The 22,069-nt window shown below is 41.7% G+C and overlaps 1 protein-coding gene across 3 annotated transcripts in view; it reads left to right on the top strand.

The window, feature by feature from the left end:
• Positions 1–12,667: 12,667 nt before the first annotated feature.
• Positions 12,668–22,069, top strand: part of GPBP1 (GC-rich promoter binding protein 1) — a 31,635-nt gene continuing 22,233 nt past the window's right edge. The window contains exons 1-2 of one of the 3 annotated variants that reach the window (XM_069880192.1): positions 12,668–13,139; positions 13,866–13,929. The gene's annotated coding sequence lies outside the window, so the exon portion shown is untranslated. Of the gene's footprint in view, positions 13,140–13,865; positions 13,930–14,620; positions 14,641–22,069 lie in introns of those variants that run through there. The other 2 variants (XM_069880189.1, XM_069880191.1) reach the window with 2 other exon arrangements.

The raw sequence follows: 22,069 nt of genomic DNA, 5'->3' as shown, positions 1-22,069 counted from the left end.
TTCTCTTGAGTTAGAATCAAGAAGATGGGACAAAAACCTGCCTGAACTGTTCTTTCTGAAATAATGGGGGAAGATACATTTTGTGTTCATATTTTGGTCCCCTATATTTTATAATTCAAGTTCATTCCGGATAAAAATAAAAAGAGAAAAAAAAATAGATTTTTTTTGTTGTTGTTTCAATGGATTCAAACAGTCAAAAAGATTGGAAAGAACTAAAATTAATTAGACGATTAATCCAGTCTTTATTTAAAAAATTCCAAACCAATAATGCAATGGGGCTGATCAGTTATAGATGAGAAGCTGTAAGATAAAGAGTGCAGAAGCTCTGGAAGAAAATCTCTACATTTGTAGCATTTTTTTCTTCTTTACTTCTTTACCTTTGAAGAATAATAAAATCAAGTATGAAGTCTTACAGTCTGCACCCTTAGGTGCATGTTATCATGGATACATTCAACAAATCAGAGAATACCGTAACCATGGTTGAAGTCTTGGTCTGTATCTGAGTGGTGTGAATGAATGTTATGATACTTCTTCACTTCAGTGTATGCTTTTCCAGCAGAACTGTTGTCCAAAGCCTCAAGAGTTCTTGCTGCAGGCATAATGACAAAAAGTAATGCCTGTTTGTACAGGAATCGGAGCTGGTCTTAGACCCCCCAGCTCTATTTCTACTAGTAACTTAAATATGCTCAGATATGTTTCCTAGATGTTAAAACAACCAAAAGCACGGAACTGCCCGCATCTCTGCTGGCAAAACCTCTGCTTCCCTCAGAGACCACGTGTTGCAGATGGACCATTGAACTCAGTAGTTCCTAAGAGTACTGAAGGGGCAGGTTGGTTGGAGCAGGGCACAAAGCATGCAGGGACCATCCTAACAGCTTGATATTATGGAAGACCATGTGGTAGTGCTAATTAACTTACTGTAAAAGGTAAAATTGTAAAAATACAAGACACCATCTCCTGCAAATCTATATTCCTTGAGCTTTGAGATGGGGGGATAGAAGGGACCCCATCTGTGTTTTGGGCACACCATTTACTACTCCTCATTACATAGCTTGCTGTGCAGATAGCATGGTTTTAAGGATTGTATTTGGAGTAGAGAATGGATGAGCAAAGTTTTTAAATCCCCTAGTTGTATCTGTCTCCCAGTGATTTAATTTTCATGTGTGCAAGTAACACAGCTTTCTGCAGTACTGAATTCCTGTATAATTTAAGAAAGTTAGACTTTTTAAAATAGTGTTACTTACCTCTCATGTCAGTTTTCAAAGGGAATACTTTCTCTTACCTCCTTCCCAAGCTTTTAGCATTTTGTTGGTTTGATTCACAAAGTTTAACCTCTCCCTAAAGAACATGGAGAAAAAGTTTCAAGTGATTTACTTTTCATACTAATAATTTAATTTTAGCAATAGGCAAACCAGCTTTTTTTTTGGTGAAGCTTACACACTTACAGACAGATGAAGCACATGCATGTAATGGCATCATTAATAATTCCATAACAGATAATGTAACATCAGCATGACAGTATTTAATTTAGAGGATTTTTAAATTATTTCCTTTGTGACTTTAAAAAATTTCATCTGTAGGTAATCATAAATAGGTGTAAATGAAAGCTTAGTTATTGTAGGAGGACCTTGGGCAACCTGACTCTCCTGGCCAAGTCACTCCTTCATTTCCCTTCTACCAGGAGAAGCAGCTTTTCAGTGAGCACTTTCTTTCAAATTATGCATGATGGGAATCACTGGTTTTGTTTGGGTTATTTTTTATTCAGTTTAAAGCACCAAGGGGTTTCTAGCTAGCCAAATATCTTGATCAGTTTGCTCTCCAGCCTCTTTGACTTATTCCTTGCAAAGTCTCTATTGAGATTTTCCCTCTGTCTATACCCCACAGTCTTCTTCATCTTTTCCAAGCACCTGTAATGCATCCTCACACTTTGCAGTGGCATTGTCCTGCCTATTCCTTAGGAGGGATTGATCCCCATGAAGCCCCTGCCCACTGTAGCTCCTTCTGGCATTTTACAGAGGTGGTTTAAGGGAGGCCTGTTAGCAGGGATGCACCTTAGGCTGCACCCTACAGCCCTTCAGGTTTTACCACTGAAGGGATGGGATAATCCTTGCATGAAGAAGCTGAGCCCAGCTTTCCCAGGAAGGGATTCTTGCTTAGAGAAAGTGGCATTCTAATTGGTTTCATACTGATATGGGACTTCATTAGCAATTAATTGAAAACAGCTGTTGGTCAGCTATATGAAGAAAAACAGATGATCCAGTAGAATCATAGAGTAGTTTGGGTTGGAAGGGACCTTAAAGACCATATAGTTTCATCCCCCCTGCCATGGGCAGAGACATCTGTAGGAATCAGTGATAGCAAGGTAGACCTGTTTGATACTGCTTTGACTTGGGGTCCTTGAACTGACCTTGGGTTGTAAGAACAGGAAACTGAATAAAGAGGTGAACATCGGAGATGCAAATCAGGGTGGAGAGAGCATTTAGGGGCAGCATGTGGGGTTTTGGAGGTCAACCAACCAAATGTTGATGCTGGTGGTTGCGAGCGTGTGGACTATAGGCCTGGGCCAATCAGGATGCTATGGGAAGCGTGTGGACAGATGAGCAAAGGTATATAAATCTGTAAGTTGCAATAATAAACGTCTCTGCTTTTACACCTATCTGGAGTCTGTCTCATCATTTCATTCCCGCAGACATCCCACTAGATCAGGCTGCCCAGGACCCCATCCAACCTGGCTTTGAACACCTCCAGGGATGGGGCAGCCACAGCTTCCCTGGGCAACCTGTGCCAGTGCCTCACCACTCTCATGGTGAAAAAAATTCTTACGTATGTGCTGCCTAAATCTGCCCCTCTCCAGTTTATACCCATCCCCCCTCGTCCTATCACTACAAGCCTTTGCGAACAGTCCATTCCTAGCTTTCTTTTAGCCCCTTTCAGGCACTGGAAGGTCGCTATAAGATCTCCTCAGAGCCTTCTCTTCTTCAGGCTGAACAAACCCAACCCTCTCAGCCTGTCCTTGTATGGGATGTGCTCCAGCCCTCTGATCATCTTTGTAGCCCACCTCTGGACCCATTCCAGCAGTTCTGTGTCCTTCTTATGTTGAGGATTCCAGAACTGGCCACAATACTCCAGACGAGGTCTCACAAGAGAGGAAAAGAAAGACAGAATCATTTCCCTCTCCCTGCTGGCCACGCTGCTTTTGATGCAGCCCAGGACACGGTTGGCCTTCTGGGCTGTGAGTGCACATTGCCAGCTCATGTCGAGCTTCTCATCAGCCAGCACCCCCAAGTCCTTCTCTGCAGGGCAGCTCTCAAACACAATCACAATCACATCACTCCTCTGTATGTCTTACTGTTGGGCAAGAAGGAGTGTGGGAGTTTTTAATGAAAAGGTAGGTGTGTGATTAAATTGTAAACAATTAAGAACATGATGAGGAAACAATTTCTTCTGAGTATAGTATTTATTACACACTGTTAATTTTAATTTTATAGTATAGGCATATGTGTCACAGTGTGTGAAAGAAAAAAATCATGCTTTTTGGTGTCTCTCTGAATATTTTAAAAGCATACACAATAACCATCATAATTTGAAAAATATTTGCAGGAAACTTGCTTTTACTTAGAAAAGTAATGCTGCTAGACATTCTGGCCAACTTAGCGTAGTGTAATAAGATACCATTGTTTTGGAAGGACTGAGAAGGAATATTTCTAAACAGGAAGCCCTGTACTTGTATTTTTAGGGTGTTTTGCCTGTTTCTTTTAAGCCCATTTACAATAATAAGCAAGTTTACAAAAAGTATCATAATTATCTTTTAAAAAGTTCACAAAGATACACAAGCTTTTCTATTCTACAGATGTGGAAACTAAGGCACAGAAATGTTTTAAAAAAAACTCAGCCAAATCCTAATGTGGGATCTCTGGCAGAAGCAAAAATCAAAACAAGACAGTGCTGATTCGAAGGTATTGCATCATCTTCATGGATTAAAGTTCATATTTTGGGGATTTCAATTTTAAAGCTATTTTCCACTTACTTACAGACACCAGGAATTTCTAACAGCTATATTAAATAATGCCACTATGTAAGAGTACGAGTATCACTTATGTTGGAGTATATCCAGTAGGGAGGAACCATATCTCTGAATTCTCAGTTCTGAATGAATAGTTGTGAGCCTCTGATATTTGTCCAGAAGGATCTAGAAAACAGCATAACATGAAAATAAGTCTGAGAAAATATTGCATTTGCTTTTGACCCTATTTATATATTTTCATTTAATTAATTTTCTTGAGTTGTTTAGTTTTGATTTTTTTTGGCAAAGTTTCAGATGACAGAACTATGCAACAGATTATGAAATTCTCTGCTGCCTGTTCTTTTTTCATTAAGGTCAAAATAGAGAAAGCGAAGCTGCTGAGAAAGAGGTGGGTTTCTCTCTTTAACATGTACATTTAGTTTTCTTAGCATACTGAAGTTTGTTGGAGCATTTCAGCCTAGATAAGGATTAGCTCAGGATTAGCTCAGAATTTTCTACACACAACTCCTTCATCAGGTCTATCTGTGCAGAGAAACAACACACCCTTTAGGTCAGTTCCTTAAGGTGAGCCTCTGTGGTACCTAAATATACTTCTAAAAGACATATTAATATGTAAATTGACAGTGGGAGAAACTTGCAGAAAATCCTTACAAAAATGGGTTTCTTCATTTTCCATGGATGTGAAAAGTTTCTAAATTAACCTGGTTATTTAAAAATAGGGGAAACAAAATGTCAAGTTGGTGTCAATATAGTTGTTTTTTTTTAAGAAATAGAGATAAAGCAAGTAGATTTGGTTATGAAATGAACCTGCATTAAAATGAGATCTGCTCATATTTAAATCTGTACAAGATCCTAGCATGACACTGGGCATCTGGTCTCCTTATTTCAGAATTAACACACTCTGAGTTTGCAAGTTAGCTAGGTGTTAGTTAGGTTCATTTCAGGGAAAATACAGGAATTTCATTTTATATAGAAAAGGTAAAGATAAGCATCCTATGAAAAGTTAGTCACTTACTATTGTATATTCAGTTCGTTATTCTGTCAACTTGGATATTGCTTCAAAATATGGACTGTTACCTACAGCTGTATTGAAGTCTTTGCCCAGAATGCTGTTCCCATCAAAGTCAACACTAATTTTAATATTAAAGTTCTTCAGAAAAGGATATGAAGAAGCACTTAGGTTTTAATTTTCAGACCTGTTTATTGCTTTCTAAGTGTATTAAAGAGATGCTCAGAACTCTTAAAAAATCAAGTAACTAAAGGCTATCACAGAACAGAATTACAGAATCAAAACATCATCCAGTTCCAACCCCCCTCCCATGGGTAGGGACATCTTCCATTGGATCAGGTTGCTCATTAGCTTCATTGAACCTGGCCTTGAACACCTCCAGGGATAGGGCATCCGTAACTTCCCTGGGCAACCTGTTCCAGTGCCTCACCACCCTCACAGTAAAACATTTCTTCCTAAGATCTCATCTAAATCTCCTCTCTTTCAAATTAACACCATTCTCCCTCATCCTGTCCCTGCACTCCATGCTGAAGTACACATCCTGTGATGAAAATAATAATGGTCAATTGTTTAACACAGTTAAATACCATGATCTTATTTGTGCAGGTAAACTGACTGAAATCCTGAAGCAATTGGAAAAGTCATCTTACCCTCTTTTCCTGGAAAGGATAATACATGTAAACAGACAAGTGTAGATAGTTTATACTGGCCTTCATCATGTGCAATGATGACGAGTTGATGTTGCTTTGTACTTTTGTATAATGCTTCCATTATTTTTATTCTTAAAATGCTTCATATTGTGAACATGCAGCTGAAAGATATTTAAAATTTTGCAACAAGGACTGCTTATTAGAACTGCTTGTACTGAGGAACTATAACTGTTTGGGATCTGACTGTACAAATACTTCTCTGTTCAGGGCAACATACCTTAGAACTGGATTTTTCTTATATTACTAATATTAGAATCGTAGAATAGTTTGGGTTGGAAGGGACCTTAAAGATCACCCAGTTCCAATCCTGCTGCCATGGGCAGGGATGCCTCGCACTAGATCAGGCTGCCCAAGACCCCACTAGGTGGTCATTTTCCTTCTAGGTTTTAAATATTGAGCTCCCTGCATCAGAAGGCTTCTGGATCAAATCTGCATTAATAAGATTTTATTCCTGTTGTATTAAAATTTTGATTTTGGCCTTCTGCCTGATTCTTTGTTTCAGGTTGATTGTACACTTGCACTCTGGGATTTTAGTACAAAGTCAAGTGTTTTGTGCATCTTCATGTTGTGACACAAAAATGTGTAAGAGTAAGAAATTATATAGGTCTTCACATTTTTCTTTATTATTTGCTTAATTAACAATCTGTGTAATATACTTGCATAAGTGTCTTGTATACTTCTCCTAGAACAAGTGAAAGTCAACACATCTCAGGTGCCTGCCAAAATAATTTTTTAACTTTTGGTCTTGTACTTTATCCCATCATCCAAATTTGTGCAGTTAATAATTTAATTTTAAATTCATTATACATTTTTCATATTAAAATGAGTTCTGAGACTTGTTTTTAAGTATGGATGGTTAGTACTTGGTGGGAGTTAGATTGTTTCTGGTTTCATTTCTCATACCTCAGCATTTCCCACACATTTTGGCTTCTTTCATTGCATTTATTCAATGCTTTCATATACTGATGTAGGCAGTCCCTGAATACGGAATAAGCTGTACCTCTTCAGAGACCTCATTGTCTGTCTGATTTACACCAAACAGAACCTTAAATTACATATAGTATCGAGAATAGTAAATTTGGATGAAAGTGCTAAATATGTGTATTACACCGGAGAAAGAACTTCTAGGGGGAATGGTTTAAAGAGCTCATTTGCAAAACTGGCTGAACAAATTGCTAGTGTATATAACTTCAGCAAGTGTTGGGTATGTGGAGGTCCTATAGGGCTGGAAACCCGGCCTTCGGTCTCAAACCTCATTGTTCCTAAATGGCTGGTGAGTGTCCACAGCAAAGCCAACAACACCTTTCAGGGAAAAGTGGAAGAACCCCCACAGCCAATTTCATATTCGGGCAAAGGTATCTATTGTTTAAACTGAACCCAAGCTAGGGGCGCTTTCGTGGGTATCAGGACCTGTAAAGTCAGACTATTTATCTCTTTGCCTCTCTCACACCCACACTTCGATCAGACCAGCCTGGACCACGCAGCGCAGAAGAAGCTGCCGCTATCACCATGTGTTCCCGAGATTGGCTGCTGCCGTCGATGTGGTGATTTTTCTCCTTCCCCTTCTCTCTCTTTCTCTTTTTCTCCCTCCTGTTACCTTATGGTGTGTGTGTAGGATTGGATCCGAGGGACCTGGCTTGTGTCTGGGGATTCGTTTTTGTAACTTTGGGTGGTTGCACCCCCATGTCTCAGCTGTGCACCCCAGTATCTTGGTGTGTTTATGCTTGCCGGAGCCAGAAATAAACACTGCTTTTGATATTCACCCTGGGAGTGACCTTATTGGCCTCCGGATCGCCATGCAGACAAAGTTAGGGCAGGACACGAGTTCAGGTTATGACAGTAACTATAGATGGATCTTTCTATACGGAGACCTAGGAATGCCAGATGGATCCTTTGTCGTTGTAAAGGGTAAATGTAATGGGTTGTGATTGGCATGGGTGAATGAAACAGGTGGAGTGAAAACTTTCTAAGGCTTTTGGTCTTGAACAGACCAGTCTCTATACCAAAATGTTCCTTTTAGTCTTGAGTTAAACCACATGTACAAGTGAAGTGATACGTTTGGGCCCTGGTAGTCAGACGAAATTCAAACTTTCATTAGACAAACATTAGTTTTCCTAGGCCTTTGTGAAGTACCAATTCTAATCTATTTCCAGCCACCCATAACCCCTACCAATTTATTTGAAAATGGATGAGTTGCACTGAGAGGGTACTATTGGATTTGCCGTCATCAGGCATACAAGAAATTCCCTGTGAATTGGACAGATGTGTGTTATATTGGTACTATTTGACCTCTGTCTTTCCTTTTGTCAAATATGGTGGGGAGTAGTTTAGGAGTTAAAGTTTATGATTTGGTATGAACCAAACGGACAATGGATGGATCTATAACAGCGGGTAGTAGTCTTAAGTGGGGAAGGGATGAGTGGACACCAGAGAGAATCATCCAACATTATGGCCCTGCTACGTGGAGCCTGTATGAATTAATCACTGTCACTCAGGAAACATTTTATAACCTTAATCATATCATTCAGTTGCAAGCAGTGTTAGAGATCATAACAAATAAGATGGCAGAAACATTTGATTTGTTGACCGACCAAGCTACACAAATGCAGACTGCTCTCTATCAGCATTGAATCTTTATTGGCAGAAGAAGGTGGAGTATGTAGAAAGTTAAATGTATCCATCTGTTGTTTCAGCATTAGTGATAATGGAAAGGTTGTAAAGAAGTTGACATTGGAAACGCACAGATTGGCCCCCATGTTCCTACACAGTTGTGATCGGGTTGGAATTTTGATTTGCTTTCATGGCTTCCAGGTGGACCATGAGTTAAGCAACTATTGTTTTATGTTACATGTGGTTTAAGATTTTTCATGTTTATACCATGTCTCACACTATGTTTTATTCAATTGGTTCAACACATTTTATCAGGCGTGTATCTTCTAACTCACCAGATGGTATGAAGCAGGTTCAGGCTGTCAGAAAGTTGCCAACAGTAGTTGTAAGAATTGTTTATACCTCAAATAGCAATCTGGCTATGTTCCAGAGGAAAGTTTCTTCTCTTTCTTTTGTTTTTCTTTCCTTCTCTTCCTATGTGTACCATGGGTGGTACTTTGGCAGAGAATGTACAAAAGGCCACCTGCCTGCAGGTGATGTATGATTGAGGGCTTAAGCCTAACGTCCAAAAGTTTTCCTCTGACATGTGACAATGTCCCAATGTTCTCTCACCAGACTAAGCTACCTTTACTTCCCTCCCCTCCCCTCCCTGACTTCCTGCATCTAGGGACTGAGCGCTCTTGTGCTTCACGGAAAGCATCCTTTAATATTTGCCAACTCTGTTCTGCTCCCTTGTCCCTGAGGACCATGTCCCAGGGGGGCCTACCAAGTAACTCCTTGAAGAGCTGGAATTCTGTTTTCCTGAAATTTAGAGTCCCGACTACTCATCACCTGTCCCATATCCCTCTGGACATTGAACTCCACCAGTGCATGATCACTGCAGCCCAGGCAGCCTCCAATCCTACTGCCACTGATGAGTTCGCTTGTATTAGTGACCATCAGAGCCAGTATTGCTTCTCGTTGGATGGGAGTGTCTATTGGCTGGACTAAAAAATTATCTTCAATGCACTCCAGGAGTCTCCTGGATTGTCTACAGCTTGCCGTGCTACTTTTCCAGCATATGCCAGGGTTGTTGAAGTTCCCAAGTAGGATGAGAGCTTGTGAGTGTGAAGCCTCCTGTAGCTGAAGGAAGAAGGCTTCATCGTTTGGCTCTCCTTGATCAGATGGCCTGTAGTATACACCAGCCACAAGGTTCCCGTAGGTTCCTTGGTCTTTTATTCTGACCCATAAGCTTTCAACCTGTTCATGGCTACTCTTCAATGACACCTCTTCACATTCTATTCCTTTCCTGACATAGAGGGGAACATATCCACCCCTCCTTCCCAGTCTATCCCTTCTGAACAGCCTATAGCCATCGACAGCCACACTCCAGTCATGGGAGTCCCACCAAGGTTCAGTGATGGCAATCAGATCATAGCTTTCTAGTAGACTGGTAGCTTCCAGATCCTTCTGCTTGTTGCCCAAGCTTTGTGTATTTGTATGGAGGCATTTCAGCTGGGCTGCTTATCGTATCACCTTCCTTGTGGACCCTTTATTACCTATAAGGTATTTTGGAGAAGTTTCCTCCCTGACACCTACGACACTCCCTGACACCTGACGAGCCTCCCACTCATCTCCACATGACTTCAGCTGTGTAAAGGCATCCCCAGCACACCCTGGGACAGCAGGTGAAGGGCCCATACCAGCACCCCATCCCTCCAACCATTGTGTGTCCTCCTGCAGCTTGTCATAGGCAAGCCTGATATTATCCTGCTCCCCCTTCACATCAAGTTTAAAGCCGTACCTATGAGCCCTGAAAGCTCCTGAGCAAAGACCCTCCTCCCCCTTAGAGAAAGGTGACTCATGTTCGATACTTGTAAACCTGGTGCTGTGTGCCCATCCCACTGTCAAATAACCCAAAGTTGTTGTGGTGACACCAGCCACAGAGCCATGTATTAATAAACTGGACCTGTCTGATCCTTACAATGTCACCACCCATAACTGGAAGGAGGGAGGAAAAATCACTTGGGGCCTAGATTCCCTCACTAGCTGTCCCAAGACCCTAAAACCTCTTTTAATCCCCCTTGGGTTTCGTACTTTGGCTTCATCCCCTCCCACCTGGAGCAGCAGTATCAGGTAGCAGTCTGAGGGCCTCACCAGACTGGGGAGTTTCCTAGCAAGATCCCCTACTTGGGCTCCAGGGAGGCAGCAGACTTTCTCGTGAGTGGGGTCTGCTTGACATATTGGACCCCCTATTTCTCTCAGTAGAGTGTCCTACAACGATGACTCTCCTTTCCATCGTCATGGCAGTTGTGGTAATGTGCCGTGTGTCCTGTTGCGGTCCTGCCCCTGGCTCTGATGTGGGTGCATCATCCGCCACGTTTTCCTCTGGTCTGTCCTCCGCATCAAGAGCTTCACATCTCTTGTGGAGAAGTGTGGGCAAGGAGGGAGTTGGTTTTCTGCCCTGTCGGTGGACTTGGCTCCCACTCACTACCTCTTTTTGAGCCCCTGCCTACAAACTGATCCGGGGAAGGTATCAGATCCCTTTGATTCTGGGCTGTTGCCTGTGGCTGATTCTGCTCCTGTGTCCTGGAGCTCAGGATGTGGTTCCACCAGTCTATCTCTAGCTCAGTTTGCCTGATGCTCCTCAGCCTCTTTCAGCTCTGCCACCAGGCTGAGGAGGTCGGCCACCTGCTCACACCTTATGCAGCCGTTGCCTTTGGTCCTTCTCCTCCCGGCAGCGCCAGCCACGCTTCCCCAAGCCTGTAGTGCTGCACGGGGTTGTTGTGCCCCAAGTGCAGGACCCGGCATTTGACCTCATCCCATTGGGTCTCAGCCCAGCAGTCCAGCCTGTTCAGATCCCTTTGGAGCCTCCCGACCCTCCAGCAGATCCACACTTCCACCCAGCTTAGTGTCATCTGCAAACTTGCTAAGGGTGCACTCAATGCCTTCATCCAGGTCATTGATAAAGACACTGAACAGGGCTGGACCCAGCACTGAGCCCTGGGGACACCAGTCGTTACCTTCCAAGAAGGCGGCCGCCTAACGCGCAGCCCTCGGCCGGCGCCCCGGGGCCGCGGATTCGGCGCAGCCGCCGGAGCCGCCGGGGTCCCGGCTCCCGCCGGGCGGGGGCGCGCGCCGGGGATTCCCGCGGGCGGGGCGGTGGGGGCGGGGCGCGCGCCGGGGATTTCCCCCCCGCCCCGCCTCCTCGCGGCACGGAACGTTCGGGATTGTTCCGTGACGTCACGGCCGGGGGTGGAGGGGGGCTCCCCGCCGGTGCGTGTGCGGAACCCTCGGCGGCGGGGAAAGACCCGCCCAGGGGTCGCGCGGCGGCGGCTCTCGCGAGGCTCGCGCGCGCGCGGGGCTGGCTGAGGCTCGGAGCGGCGCCATTTTGGGATCGAGGCGAGCGCGGGGTGTGTGTGCGCGCGCGCGCGCGCGCGGCTCCCGGCGCTGCGGGGGAGGGGGAGGCGGACGGACGGATCCGGGGCGCCCCCGGCGGGGGAGCAGGCGCCGAGCGACACCGGCCTTCCCCCGCCCTTCCCCGCCCCCGGGGGAGCCTAGCCCCGCGCGGGCAGGGCCGGCCCTCCCTCCCCCTCCGCTTCTCCCGCCCCGCGCTTCCCAATAAAACGAGCCATGCTCCCTTCCAGCCTCCGTGTTTTCTCCGGGGAAGGTTGAGGGGAGGAGCGGAGCGGCGTTGGCGGGGGTTTCCGAGGGAAAACTGATGGTTCTGGTTCTTTCTGCCGCAGGCAGCGTGGATTACAGAGCGAGCCCTGGATGCTGGCAGCCTCTCGCTTCAGCTGGTAGAGTGGGGAAAAAGGTGGAAGCCGACCTGCAGCGGTTGCTTCTTGTGAAAGGGGAGAAACAACCAGACGTTGTTCTGGTATCGTTTGTGCGAGTGCTCCGTCCCGGAGAGGCTCCTTTTGCAGCGATCCGTGCGCGTCCGAGAAGGGGATTGCAAGTCTGTGAAGTCCTGAGCTTTTTCCTTTCGGCAGTGCCGAGCGCCTCGCCTCTGCGCGGTCTGGTCCCCGTGGCACGGATACCTGGCTGAACCTATCGAGTGCCGAATCCTTTGGCTGCCAGAAGCCCCAGAATAAAGCGCTTTCTTGCTTTTAGACACTTTATTCTTCTAGACAGCGTTCTGCCTCGGTCACAGGCTTAACCGGCGTTGTCCGCTGGCTCCAGGCTGAACGCAGCCTTGAGTCACTGCTGACAAGTTTCATGGCAGATGCTCTTCCCTTGATCTTATTTTTTAGTTCTGATATAGCTTTCTGTCATTTTGCAGTGACACCAATTTACTAAATGAAGAATCTAACAGACGTTTGTCATTTTTTCACTTACATTTTATTTAATACTTCTGTTGAAACATGTTGTGGCCAATAAGCAATATGGAGGTATCCAGATAGCTGTTGTTTACAAATGCCTCTGCTAACCGAAGCTGGGAAATGTTCCACATTTTGGATGTGAAATTTCGTTTCTCACCTTCAGAGTTTGCGGTGTAAAACTGGTATTTATTTCACCTGGAGCTGATGCTTCTTACAGTTTTATGTACGTGGAATAAATGAGAGAAGAAGCTGTTGGAGAGAAAAAAAGTCTTCTTAAGACAGGGAGTTGGCAAATTTTGGAAATAGCCTTGTGGAAGAAATCTGTAAGCAAGAAGGATGGGTAGCTGATTTCTGTGAGGTCAGATCCATGTCAAACAGCTACAAATGTAGTATCAACAAGAACTCGGGATATTATCTCAAGGAAAACAAACTGGAAAAATATAAATCACTCTCTACTAACACCTTGTGCGATCCTCTTGGATTAAGTAAGTCTTGTAGTGCATAAATCGATATATTTTGAAGATATGTCTTATGAGTAGAATGATTAAACCAGTAACGTTTACTGCCTGGAGGTTGTTGCTTTTTGATAACGTTGAAATAACCTTGCAGAACATAATTTTTGCTTGCTGTTTTTAGTAATTAAAAATTTGAAGAATACATGTCCAAGGAGAAATGTGTGAGTAGGAGTGTGGTTTTTTTTTTTCTGAGAGATCAAAAAATAGCTATATCTACACTGAATTTGTAGGCAACATGTCCTTCATATTAATATTCTGATCTCTACAATGAGCTATTATAAAACAGGTTTGCAGCATGGTGTTTTTGCAGCACGAAGGTGCTAATAATGTAGTTCTGATTTGTTTGTTTGTGTTTTCTCCTTCTACTCTTCTTTATCACGTAGGCAAGACAGGTATTTTTTTTTACCAAAAACTTGTTTATTGCTTAGTGCAAACTAGCCTTTTATTGTGTTGATGTTTTGAGGTTGAGTTCATAGTAATTCTGTAATGAAAATGAACGAGTCTGACTGGTCTGCAAGTATAAGATTACAAAAACCTTTTTGGAAGGATCCAAAACAAATCTAGTGTTGAATTAAGTAATATTACACGTTTTTTTCAGGTGTGTTGTTGTCCCTTTCCTCCCATAATGGTTAAATGTTTCCAAAGATGAAAGTAGTTGAAATGTTGAAATTAATGTGTATATAACAATTTTTATAGGTTTGAATTCATCTGAACTGCTGCTGCCTCAAAAGTAAGATGGACAGAACAACTTAATTCAAAAGTCAGTGGTAATTTTACTTTTTCTCTTCCCTACCCCATCTTAGTTATTCATAAAGTTTTAAATAACTGAAGCATTATCAGGTAGACTGTTAACTGAATGTGTGGTAAAGGTGACCCGTTTGCCTTCATTGCCACCCTTTAAATATTTTTTCAGACCTTTTGCAGTACTGATGTGTTGTAAGTTGCGAGTTAATGGAAAAAAGTTACTTTCCTAAAATGCAGTGCAAAGATGTTTGGGAAGATGGCTTGTATTAAAGCCGTGTAGAAAAAGTGAGATTAAGCAAATGAAGCTGTATCTAAAGATACAGTTTGACTTCTTAAGTTGCCCATGAATGAAAGACTTGTATTTAAGTTTTTTTAAAATTTTTAGGCTGACTGAAGTAGTTCTGTGCTGTGTTATGTCTTGTCGCTATCTAAAAGCTGATCTAAAAGCTGATCTAGCTTCAGTATTTTGCTTTCTTTGGATGGCCTTGCTCTTTTGTTATTTTTGACTTCTATTTCAGTTTTGTTGTTTTGAAAGCATGGTAAGGGTGGAACTTGAATAGAAGTCTGTTTCTGTGATCACTTGTGGCTGTGGCTCTTCTACGTTGAGTCTCTGTGTGGCTGGGGATTGAATGAATGAACGGAGCCACACGAGGGAACCAAAACAACAGAGTGATCTTCCTCATTCTTTTAGTTGGGTTAATCTGTGTTTTGCTTGAAACCTTGAGGTGTGAGTGACCATTTCGTTTGATATCTTAACTATTATAGGGTCATAAACAATTGTAGTAGAACTGTTTTGTTTTTTTTTTCTTAGCTCATAGAAAAAGTGATGTGTGTCTCGTTTTCAAGCTGTTACCTTTTAGTACTAGTACTTCTAGACAAGAAGCTTTCACTGAAATCAAGGAGCTACATCCTCCCCTTACTATTTTGTGTGACAACTTTATCTAAACACTTTTCCCTTCTGGATATTTTGAAGAGTTTGTTTTTAGCTTTACCAAATTAACTCTTGTCTTTACATGTCTCTGTTTGCTGGTAGGATCATTATTTTTAACTTTTCACAGTGTGTGCACTCGGAAGGTGCAGTTGCTCTTGCTGTATGTATGTTCATATGCATTTGATAAGAATTCAGCAGTGTTTTACAGCTGTGCCTTTATACCCTACGCAAAATCCATACCTAGATGAGGCCCACCGAGGAGGAAATGCCGAGCATGCTGGTCCACTTTGATTGCTTCTTTAGCTTTTTATTTGTATAGTGCTGACAGTCTGTTAAGTGGTTTACAGATAACTATGGAAGTAAGGTCCTTGCCCCTGAGAGCTTAAACTTTAAGCCTTGATGTAAACGTAGCTTTTGTACTGGAATAACTGTTAGCAGCTTGGCAGTCCTGTTGATGCATTTGTTCTGGTACAATCCTAAAATGAAGACGTTTTTTATTGAGAAATTGTCTTGAATAGTGTAGGATGCTCTGCTGTGTGGAGAAAAAAACAAACCAAAACTGGTGGTGGAAGCTTTTAAGAGTCAGCAGAGTTTAAACTTGAAGCAAAGCTTAAGTGGAAATTCATCTTTAAGATTATATGGAGAAATTGTGTAGGTGCTGAGCTTTGTTAGTACTTCACGAGTTAATATACTTTACACTTCTTTTTTCTATCCGTTTTAATGAGATTCTTCTGTTTAAACTGTGTGGTTAAAACAGTATGACAGTAATAGCTCGTCAGTAACTTCTGGGGGAGTTGCTTTTATTTCTGTATTTTTTAGAACTAGGAGTAAATTTTGTCCTGCAAGGGGAACTGTTTACAGAGCTTACTATAAACAAACCTGAATGAGACTTGGCATGTTTTTTTTTGTTTTGTTTTTTTGGGGGTTTTTTTTTGGGTTTTTTTGTATGTTTGAGCAGTAGTAGTACACAGTAAGTGATTATAATGCCGTATGTTGTGCTACCAACTCTTCCACAATCACCTACTTTCATATTTTGGGTAAGCATAGTCTAGGAAACAGCAGAAATGTGTAAGAATTGTTTTCTGCTTAGTATGCTCAGGATATGTCAAAACTACTACCTTTCTCAACTGCTTTTTCTTCAGATCCTTATGAAGACTAAAAGTGCGGAAGAATTCCTAGTGATTTTGTTATGTAACATATGCTGAATTAGATGTGATTTTATGGTACTAAAATTTTAGCTTTTGGACTTTGGACCTTAAAAAGGGAAGAGATTAGCATTTATCTGGCTTTCTGCTAAGTGATACTGCAAGCGTGTAGGGTTTCAAGCAGAAGGAACCTGGTTGTAGTTTACCTTCAAATTCAAAGTTAATTCTGTGTTACAAGATATATATTTTTTTTGCTTTACATTTTGACACCGTGAAGGAAGGAATTTAGCTTTGGATAAAGGTGATGATTACATTATTCTTAGTGCTCTCATTACCTTTGGCAGTTTATAAAACATTTCTTAAAAGGTGTTCTTACTGTTGTGACAGTAGTACTTGTGTCATAGAAGTGATATAAACCCTGTTGCTTGTCAGCTGTGTCTGTGTATAGAAAGGGACCATGTGATGAAGAGCAGTGGTTGGGATTTTTAGAACACCAGTGTCCCCCGAGGGGGGACATTTTAGAGCCATATGCAAACAAAGTGTACTAGATGTTTCATCCTCACATAAGTAACCTGAGCCCTGAGTAGGAAGGGAGTTGGGTTTTCCTTAGGTTTTGCTAAGTCACTGTAAAGCTAGGGTTTAGGGCTGTGACTGTAATAGAGAATGTGTTTGCTTTAAGTGGTTAAAGCAATGGACTGTTACAGTTTGGGTCCATGGGCTTTTCATACCTAGGCACAAGTTAAGACTTTTGGAGGTGTTCAGTTTTGACAAGGTTCTCGCTTCATCCTCAGTGTTTCACAGGAAGCCTTAATTCTCATACTTCTTTCTAAAATATAAGGCAAGAAGGTAAATTTAAAAAAAAAAAAAAAGGATATTTCCTTTTATTCTTCCTTTTTGTCCAGTGCTAGGATACTCACTAGTACAGGTCTGTATTGGATGGTGGGAACAGCAGGACTAAAGCCAGGGTTTGTATTTGTTCTGCAGTAGTACAGCTGAGAAAGAGAGGCTTCAGCAGAATTGTTAAGAACTTTTCAATGTCTGTTGAACCAGTGGAAGAGAAGGCTTTAAAGTGTCAGCTCCTTTTCCTTTTATCAGAGGTGTGAGTCTTTGACAATAAATTTTGGAGAAGCAGAGAACTTGAGAGAATTACTGTGTCTGATCTGAACCTTGTGTGTAAGTGATATGTCCGTCAAGTCTCTTCTACATGGAATTGTGAGGGGAGAGGACAGGGAGAAGCGGCATACACACTTTCCCTTCAAAGCATTAAAAGGTTGAATGTAAAAATTTAAGATTATTCTGTTGTCCTGGCTGAGTATTTACATGGAGAGACGATAAAGGAAATCAGCAAACACTAGTTCAAGTAGTTATCTTGCTTTTGCAGCTCTTTGTGATCAGTAGAAATGTTTCTTGTTTTCAAAAAACTCAGTAAAGCTTGTATTAGGGTTTGATTATTATTTTCTGTTTGATTAACAAGGATTTTTTAGGCAGAAAATAACTTGAAGTTTGCTTATTTTACTTGGAATCAGAGTGAAGATGATATCAAATTGTCTTTTAAAGGGGAATGAAAATTGAAATGTATAGGATTTAAACAGAAGTGTTGCATAAAGCTTGCTCTTACCAACTATGCTTCAAATTAGCACTACTGTTGAGTAGTGGTGACAGAGAAGGAGCTGTTACCACAAGAAGTTTTCTGTTTAAAAGAAAATGTGGTTTTGTGGTGGAAGGAAAAACTTTTGGAGTGGGTTATTTTAAAGGCTGGCTTAGTTTAAAAAAAAAAGGATGTTTTGCATTTATTAAGGAGATTGTGAACTCTGATGGCTAGGGCTTGTACATACAGGTTTTTTCCTTTTTTGCCTAATTTCAAGCAAAACTTTGTAGTTTTTCAGTGGCTGATGCTAAATGGGTGAAATAAACATTGGAAGCTGGTCAAAGATAGGAGAACTGAAGCATCACTTTTTTTCTGCAGCTCAGTTGTTGCAGAGTTGCTCTGTTTCAGTGAGAACTTTGCCTGCTGATGATGCTTCTTTAGAAAAAAGAAACCCTGACATTGGCAAATAGCCAAGCTGTTCGTTATCGTAGCTAGGCCATGATGTTAAATAGACTAGCTTTTTGTTGTCATGAAGTGCAGTACGACTGGTGTTTGGTGTATCTTTGATAGTAAACACTCAGTTGTAATTCTTTCTATAAAAGTCGTGTGCCTTTCCTTTTTCGCTAGATGGTCACTCTTTCCTAAGATGTCATACATATTTCTTTATGGGACCCCTCTGAAATCCATATATACGCTTTGTTCATCTTCCTGATTTTAGGGCTTGCTTGCTGTAGTTGCTGTGATATGCTTGCTGTAGTTCATGACCAAGGAAGCAAAGCAGCATTAGCAACAAACTTGAGACACTGAATAATATATAAACTTCTGGTTTTTTCTATTGTTACAACACTGTAGTGTGTTTTAATTCTGATGTCTTAGAACCTTCTTTTACCCTATTCATAGATATTGTACTAAAAATCATTGCGACCAGATGAGAGTGGGTTGTCAGGGTGTTGCTGAGGGGTGGAGTTAAGGTTCCAGCTTGGTAGTCTGTGTTGTGCTCCACCAATGGTGGTAATAATCGGTGAGGCATTAGGTCATAGTTATGTGCCGCTTAGGTGTGCGTATGTGCTAATTTTAGGCTTTCCTGAAAAATATGAATGTGTGTATATCCATGTGCTCTTAACATTTATTGTGTTCATGGATTTCTCTATGCAAATCAATAGTTTAAAGTTCTAAACTGGTCTTCAGGGAACATCAAGAAATTTGAATTTGTATCTCCCTTCTAACTCTGTGAATCCATGGCTTGAAGCTGCCTTTTTTTTTTCCCCCCGATAGTAACTTTGCTGCTTCACTTGCAGGCTCGAACTATTCCTAGCTATTTGATTTTATATTACCTTTTATTTTAATAACCTTATGAGAATCTCTGAAATACCCAGTGTTACAGAAACTGCTTCCTGTACGAAAATATAGACTATCCATAGAGCATGAGAAGTATAGAAGCTGAAAATACTGACCTATTTTGCCTTGTCTTTAGTGTCTGTTGAGATGGGTTTGGCTGTCAGGTTTTTTTCCCCCTAATTTTTAGTATTATTTTAAAATTGTTCTTCCTATAAAATTTTGATCAGCTCTATTTAATTTGCTTATATTTATTAGTATGCTAAATATATAAGATGGTCAAAAGCGTAGAGTCTTTTTAGTAAATTAAGTTTTTAGACTGAAGGTGTTTTGTCTATTTTACTCCTTGGCTGGCCAGCCTAAAATGGTGATGTCACTATTTGTGTCTGTTTTTTCATGCTAGGACATTATGAAAAAGCAAAGCGGTTTTTATTTATTCTGGTAGTTCAGACAAACAAGGTTACCAAATGTATCTCGCCAACAATAATGAAATCTGTCTTAAATGTTGAAGACAGCTTTCTGGACTTGGGAAATATCTTTTATTTTGTACACTTGGAGACCTCCTTGGAGTTGGATCTTTTTATTATCAGTGGGACTGTCTTTCCTCTGCCAGCAAGAAATACTAGTTAGACAAGTTAAGCAAGTGCCCTTAAAATTGGGTGGGGACAGTCTCTGATCTCATGTCCTTGTCATCTTAAAGTTCTGTTGTGCTTTTTTCTCCACCCTTGGTGGAGAAAGGATCAGGTTAGGGAACACTTAAATAGGTATATGTAAATCCACGGGGCCTGACGGGATGCTTCCATGAGTGCACAGGGAGCTGGCTGATGTCATTGCAAGGCCATTCTTACTGTTTTTGAGACATCTCCCAGTGGCTGGGGGAGGCTCTTGAGTACTGTAGGAGAGCAAACTTGAATCCTCTCATCAGGAGGGTAGGGAGGAGGATCCAGGGAACTACAGGCTCTTCAGCTTTACTTCAGACTGTTGGGAGGTGGTAGAGCAACTAAATTGTGTCCTGGAAACAATCTCCAATCGTATGAAGGGCAGGAAGATGAGTGGGAGCAGTCAGAATGTCTTTATGAAGGGAAAATCATGCCTAACCAAGCTGATAGCCCTCTACAGTGAGGTGGCTAGGTAAGAAATCAGGAGGATGAACAAAGCATATATATGGATTTCAGAGGGGTCCGATAAAGAAATCTGTCTGTATGACATCTTAGAAAAGAGAGACCATCTAATAAGAAGGGAAAGGCACACTACTTTTCTAGAAGGAGTTAAAACTGACTAGAGAGCAGTGGATAGTGTTTATCTTGACTTCAGTAAGGCTTTTGACATTGTCTTCCATGACATCATCATAGAAAAGGAGACTGTAAAATGAACGATGGGGTCTATCAAAAACTGTCTGAATGGCCATGCCCAGCTTGTCAGGGTTGTGATCAGTGGCACCAAGGCCCTTCGGAGGAAGTTGTTTTTGTTGTGTTCCAGGATTCAGTACTGGGGCCTGCACTGCTTAACATCATCAAAGCTCTCGACAGTGAGGTGGTTTACCCTCGGCAAGTTTGCAGATGATACAAAATGGGGAGGAGTGGCAGGTACACTAAATGTTTGTGCTGCCTTTCAGAGGAGCCTGGATAGGATGGAGAACTGGACCGACTATCCTCATGACATTCAGCCAAGGTAAAATGTGAAGTCCTGCATCTGGGAAGTAGTAGCTGCATATGCCGGTACGTGTAAGAGTAGACTAGCTGGTAAGTAGCTCTGCAGAGAAGGACCTGGGAGTCCTGTTAGACAGCGAGCTGACTGTGAGCCAGCAGTGCATCCTTGTAACAAATGAGACCGGCATCTCTGGGCTGCATTAGGAAGGGTGTTCCTGGCAGGTTGAGGGGAGTTAATCTTTCTCCTCTACTCATCCCTGGTGAGGCTACATGTGGGGTGCTGTGCCCAGTTACTGGCTCCCTGGTACAAGGAAGACAGACCGAGTTAAGCAAAGGGCCACGAAGGGGATAAAGGAACTGGAGCCTTTCCTATGGGGTGAGTGATCTGTTTTTGATCTATGGAAGTACAAATTGGTCTTCAGTCTTTCAGAATGCTCTCTGGGTGTTACATTTTAATTTCACAGAAGATTTAAAATTAGTAACCCGTCAAACTTGGATTTTTCCTCATATAAAATATGTGTAGGTGAAAATGTTGGGGGAGACCTTACTAATAATGTTGAGGGGACTACAGACTGCTGGGATTAGAGTAGTCAGTGTACCCTCAGAACGATTTTACAAGATTGCAGTGCTTTATTATGAGATAGCAGTTAATGTTCATAACCTTCTCTGATAAACTGAAGAGTTGTGTTATTGAGACATTCCTTCTGTGTTATGTAATGGGTGTGAATCTAGGAAAATAAAAGGTGGGATTACATGTTTTTAGACTTGATTCCTCTGAGTCGCAAAACTGTTGTAGTGTTTATAGTTAAATATATTAAAAATGATACTAAATGCATTTCTTCTTGTTAGAGCTTCTTAGACCAAATAATGAAAATAGTCTCAAAAAATCACGATAGTTAAATGTGAGTGAATGTTGTATACCACAGTACTTTCAGGATTCTGTACTTTAATAATTGGCTATTTTTTTCTTTTTTGACCTGTTTATAGAAAACAAAAGATGGAACTAAAATTCAAAATCTTTCGATTACATTTGAGTGCTGTGGTTTCTGCCCTTGCAATAACTCAGAAGATCATTTCTTTCCTGCTACCCACCCCGTGGACTGTCATGTACACTTACGCAGCCAGTGCAGAGATTCGCTTGAGATAAACTCTCATTGGAGTCAGTTCTTCAGCTCCTGAGAAGTATTACAGTATCTTTTTCTTCTCTCTGTAGAATTGTGTGGGTCTGCTTCAGCAACAGATAAGCTGAGCCAAGTCAGCTTCTATGACGCTTTGTTTAAAGAATGGCAGATATACTTCGAATTTGTATGCTAGGGAATGGTGAGTTAAGCATTCAGTGATAAATTTTGGGCCTAATCTTCTGTTACCAAGAAAGCTTTTGAAAGCAGTGGGGTTCTTCTGGTATTTACATCGGTAAGCTTACTTCAGGTAGCAGTATTAATGCTGGTAGTACAATAGTTGTTTTATCGAGGTTAATGCTGTTAACAGCAGTTGATCCATTGTGTGGT

Source organism: Phaenicophaeus curvirostris, chromosome Z, assembly GCF_032191515.1.
Source record: "Phaenicophaeus curvirostris isolate KB17595 chromosome Z, BPBGC_Pcur_1.0, whole genome shotgun sequence".
In the NCBI taxonomy this organism is placed as follows: Eukaryota; Metazoa; Chordata; class Aves; order Cuculiformes; family Cuculidae; genus Phaenicophaeus; species Phaenicophaeus curvirostris.
This window is presented reverse-complemented; position numbering and strand designations above follow the sequence as displayed.